Source organism: Rattus norvegicus, chromosome 8 (assembly GCF_021556685.1).
Source record: "Rattus norvegicus strain SHRSP/BbbUtx chromosome 8, alternate assembly SHRSP_T2T, whole genome shotgun sequence".
Taxonomy (NCBI): domain Eukaryota; kingdom Metazoa; phylum Chordata; class Mammalia; order Rodentia; family Muridae; genus Rattus; species Rattus norvegicus.
In genome coordinates, this window is record NC_141541.1 from 75,538,915 (window position 1) to 75,544,954 (window position 6,040).

Here is a 6,040-nt window from a genome sequence, read left to right on the forward strand (position 1 = left end):
CCTGACTTCTTTCTAATCAGACTCCTGCTGAGAGACTGAGATGTGTTTAAGGAAAGAAACACAGGACCAATGGTCATGACAAAGAGTTAAGGTTTTCCACCATTAACACAGGAGGAGTGGCCAGAGCCCTTTCTGAGGAGAGAAGATGTGGAGTTTCTAACAGCAACCTTAGACCCAGCAGTTAACATACCCTCCTCTTCTCGGCTTGCACGGAGCTCAAGAGGGCTTAGCAGGATTAGGAGTAAATATCCTGGTATTTTTAATGGAGTTGAACTCTTTCATAAATCGATCTTCTCTGCCAGCAACTCTCCCCACTCTGAGGTATCTGATCCCAGAGAAGAAGCACAGAGGAATAGGTGTTTGGTCATGCGAGGTCTTACCCCCTCAGGGTTTGTGAACTTTCCACTTGGAGCTGAATTCTTATTCTACTCCTGGGAGTCTTTGGTCAAGCCACCTGACCTTTTTAAATCTTGTTTTTCTTTACAATGTTGGTCTGGGATGGAGAGAGAGCTCAGCAGTTTAGAGCACTTGGTGATTTTCTAAAAGATCAGAGTTCACTTCCCAGCATTCAAGTTAGGGAGCTCTCAAGCACACACACACACACACACACACACACACACACACACACACACATACTCTCTCTCTCTCTCTCTCTCACACACACACACACACACACAGATCTTTAAAAAAGGAAATAAAAATAAATAATAAAGTAGAATAATAAAAATAAATAATAAAAACCTATCCCACTAAATTACTGTAAAGGTTAGGCAAGAGCAGAGAATCCCCGACTTGGGATCACGGAACTGACCCACATCATGTATAATCGGCAAACGCCGGCAGAACATGTGCACACACACATATGCAGGAGTGTATACACCCAAAGCTTCATGAATAACTAGAATAAATACAAGACGCATGCTCTTTTAGTCTTTGAGATCGGGTGGTATATTTGAATCAATGGCGATCAAAGTTGGTTGGCTGCAAACGGTGGCGGGAGTTACAGCATAGCCGTCATTACTGTGACATACAAACAGAACTAATCCTTCTGGGAGCAGGGAGAAGCTGCTGCAGCTAATTCATGCCTCGCAGAAGATTATCACCAGACCCTACACAGCCATCTTTTCAGAGTGTCTGGCTGACTATCAGATTTCCAGTCACACATCATTCAATTACAGAAGAAAAAAAAAACAAATTTAATTAAATGTGTGCAAACCTTGGCGTGTTTACCTGTCTTCACTGCGTAAACCCAGGACATCAAGATCAAGGGCCCCGGCTGGCTGCATAGATCTATGTTTGTCTGTAGTATTTGCTTTAACTGGAAAGAATCTTTAGATTCACAGTGTGATGAAAACTATATTGGCCTTTTATGCTAATGCTGAGGGAGAAGGTGCCAGCTGATGAACTGAGAAGCATATGCTGTTGTTAGTTTTTAAAAGTTATATAAGATGACATTTCTGTTTCTTTTTGCTGAGACCCTATATTGAATGGATGGTGTATCTTACAAGCCATGGCGTCTTATAATATATTAAATGTGGTAATCCTAAACCACCCCCATCCTTGGCAGGTGCCCCGTGTTCTCATGTTGATGCTGTCTGTGATGTTAGCTGACAAGGCTGCTTCAAAATTAGCAGTGGCGTGCAAAACAGACAGCCAAGGAGAATTCTCCTTGGTCGTGACTAGGAAAATAGAAATCAAGCCTGCAGTGGAGACGCTTTTATAATAAATGATTTGGGGAAAGATCCAGAAGTCTGAAAATATCTAGTGTTACAAAGAATGTCAAATGACAGGATCTCACTGGAAAACGGTCTGATAATTTCACATTGAGTTCGACAGGCACATACCCCAAGGCCCAAACTCCAGTCCTCGTTCAAGAGAATAATAATAATAATAATAATAATAATAGTAATAGTAATAATAATAATGGGGCTGGAGCAATGGCTGAATGGTTGAGCATTTGCTACTCTTGCAAAGGACCTAGGTTCAGTTCCCAGCATCCACATCAGGAGGCTGATAACCACCTGAACTCTAGTTCTGGGGAATTCAATGCCTTTTCCTGGCCTCCATGGGCACCTGCATGCATTTGATGCACATACAATATGAAGGCACACACAGATACATAAGTAAATACATTACACTCTGTGACTGTGTGGGGACACAAGCGGGGGTTGGTAAAGTGCCTGTTGTATAAGCATGAAGATTCACACTTGATCCCGGAAATCACTTAAAAATGGCATGTGCTGATAAACCCAGAGCTGAGGAGGCAGAGGAGAGAGAAGCCCAGGGCCTCATCGGCCTGGCAGTCTGGCCTCACTGATGAGCTCCAGGCCAATTAGAGAGCCTGCCTCAAAGGCTGTGGATGCTGTCTCTGAGGATGTCTTCTGAAACACACACACACACACACACACACACACACACACACACACACACACACAAAAGAATAGCTTCAGGGACTCAGCTACTCAGCAGGCTGCTGTGCCTGCTGACCTGAGTTCAATACCTGGGAACCACATGGTGGGAGGAGAGAACAGACTCCCACAAGTTGTCCTCTGGCCTCCATACTCATGTGGTGCCAGGTGCACACACAAACAAACCAATGAATGAAGTAATAAAATTAAATAGAAGGACTTTGTTTAATGGCGACAAGCGCTGAAATGAACTGGCGTATTTATACCGAGGCTGTGTGGCAATGAGATTACACTGACTACCAGGACTTCTGCCAGCTCCCTGCAGTTTAGTCTCCTTCATTCCGTTTCAGTGCCACAGAGACCACAGGTAACGCCTGATGGTTATTGTGAGGATCGTTTTCATCCCTGGAAGGGCCGCTAAGACCCACAGGGCAACCCTGAGCTTAGATCCCAGCTGTATGCTATTCTGTTATATGGCATACTATAATGGGCTTAACCCAATACTGTTGGACACTTGGGTAGGTTTCAACTTATGGTTCTTTCATATGTAGCAAGCTTTCAAAACAAAAACTTCTTGGGGCTGGAGAGATGGCTCCCTGGTTAAGAGGACTTACTGCTCTTGCAGAAGACCTAGGTTTAGTTCCCAGCACCCTTGTGATGGTGCACAACCATTCATAACGACAGTTACAGGAGATCCAATGCCATCTTCTGACCTGTGTTGGTACCAGGCATGCACATATATGCATGTCTACAAAGCACACATGCATACACAAAAATAAATACATTAGTTTTTTTTTAAATAAAAAAGCTCTTAGTTGTGCTGTGGTGGCGCATGCCTTTAATCCCAGCATTTAGGAATCAAAGAGTGAGTTCGAGGCCAGCCTGGTCTACAGAGTTCTAGGACAGCCATGGATACACATACTGAGAAACCCTGTCTCAAAACACAAACAAAACAAAACAAAACAAAACAAGGACTGGGGAGATGGCTCAGTGGTTAAGGGCACTGACTGCTCTCCCAGAGGTCCTGAGTTTAAATCCCAGCAACCATATGGTGGTTCACAATCATCTGTAATGGGATCTCATGCCCACTTCTAGTGTGTCTGAAGACAGCTACAGTGTACTTATATACATAAAGTAAATAAATCAACTTTTATAACTGCAAAAAAACTCCAACAAAAAACAAAACAAAACAAAAAAAAAAAAAAAACCCAAACAAAACCTTCCTGTCATATATCTAAAATGTACTTGGTAGCCAGATACAGTACTGCACCCCCGTTATTCCAGGACTCAAGTTGCTGAGGTTGAAGCTTTCACATTCCAGGCCAACCTGGGCTACATAAAGAGACCCTCTTTCAAAAAAAAAAAAAAAAAACAACAACTGAAAAAAACAAAAACAAACAAAAAACCCAAAAGACCCCAAACTTATTTAACTGGTGTCCTGTACAGGTTCATTTCAGGCTGGTTTCCATGGCTGAAGATTTTGCAGAAGAGAATCCTATGGGGCAGGACCTTAGAGTTTCCCATCTGGTTTGGGTAAAGAGATGTTTGCCAGAGGAGACTTTATCAAGGAAGGAATTCTCTTAGATCCCAAGTGGCATTTGCTCCCTTCCAGTTCTGACACAGGTCCAGGAAGGCAGGGCATGTGACGTCTTCCACCATATCCGAGAGGCACGAGGGTGACCATTCCCAGTACAGGGCCTGTGATTAGATAACCACTCTCATGATGCGGAAGGGATTTTGAAGACTAGCCTGGCCTTCCACTTCTGCTGGGATCGTCAAGGAGCTGCAGGCTCCTTATCCCGTCGGCAAAACTGTCTGGAACCTCTGGAAGTTGTCTGTCTGAGGGCTTGAGCGTCCACTTTCTCTCTCTTATTCACGCACATGTGTCGTTGCCTGAATGGCCGAGTGTTCTAATTTGTGTCTGTTGCTGTGATAAACACCATGGTAAAGCTACCTTTGGGGGAGGAAGAGGTTACTCAGTTTGTACTTCCACATCACAGCCTGTCACCGAGGGACGTCAGTACGGGAGGCAGAAACTGAAGCAGAGACCACAGAGGAGCTCTGCCTGCAGGCTCGTTCCTTGGGAGTTGCTCAGCCTGCTTTCTTCTACAACCCTGAGCTACCTAGCATAGCCACTGCCACACCCAATCATTGATCAAGAAAATGCCCACAGGCCGAGCTGGATGGACAACTCCTCAATGGACCGTTTCCTCTTCTCAGGTGGTTCTGGCTGTTGCCAAGCTGAGAAAAAGGTGAGCAGCTCCCTGAGAAAAGACTGGAATTTACCTGAAAAACAGTTGAATATAATTCAATCTCTCTGCTAACAACGGCCAAAAAGGTTGAGCAGGGAATTCTGAAGAAATGGAGAATTACCAAACTGGATGAAATAAAACAAAAACAAACAAGATAACCAGAGAGCATCTCCACACAGATTAAAATGGTCGGACATCCCTCCATCTTCCTTCTCCCCCCAACTCTAGGGAGAGCCTTTAACACTCAATTGTCACGCCATGGACTTTAATGTCCACCCAGACTGTAGATTCGAACACCTTCTGGAGCTTTCTGTAAAGCTGCAGAGTGACAAGCTTCTGAGGAATGTGGTGAAAAGCCACAGCAGGAACCATTGCTTGTGTCTGGGAGGTGTCATGTAGGGTATGCACAGCAGGCAGGAAATATGAGCTCCCAACACCCATGATTCCAGACACCGTACCCAGGAGCCAGGTGTCTGTCTGAAGGTGCCAAAGCAGGCGGGCTCGCTGTACGTCCGCTCCCTGAGCAGACTAGTGGGTAGTTATGAACATCCTCAGTATCAGAACCAGCATATTTGGAGCTGAAAAGCAGAAAAGGAATGGCATCCTGGCTTGGGATGAGGTGGGTTCTGGAGGAGCTGACTTAGGGGTTTGCCACGGGGAGGCTGGGAGCCCTGCCATGATGGGTATAAATCAGTGTCTGTGCCTTTAAGATTATTTGACATCTCTGAGATTGGTAACAGAGCTCCCCGGTGGATGGCCAGCAGTAGCTGTGGAATGCTGCCCTAATTTACAACCCACTCTGGTGTTTCAGTGGACACTCCCACTGACAAGCGCTGGTGAGAAATCACCTATTATGGAAGAGGCCCTGATCCTCTGGGCTGATCCTGCACCATGTGGACTAGTGAGAACAGGACTATTTTCATTCTCAGGTTGAGACTTTTCCCCAGCTCTCAGCTGACTGGCAGACTAAGGTTTCACTCTGAATCTGGGGCTGAGAGCAGATGGCTGCAAAGGGTGGTTGGTACTGGGAGTGTCTTGATTGACAGCCAGGTCTCCATCCCTCTGTCTTTTGTGGTGTTCCAAGTTCTCTCCCTCCCCAGACCTGAATGTCAGGACAAGTGTTCTGCATGTTCACAGACAGAAGTTGAGTCTAGACCTCTCACTTCACTTCCCTGTGCAGTCAGTCAACTTCCCACTGTGCAGTCCTTCCTTCCAGCCTCTGGACTTTCTGGCTTCTGTTTTCAGTGCAGTCCTCCCATGGGGCTGGTCCTCTGCTAAAAGGCAGCCCAAGAGCCAGAGAGAACAGGACCGAACCTGATTTGCTGTTTAGTAGCTGGCCTGGGGCAAGTTCTTAGGCCTTTCCTACCCTCAGTTTATCCC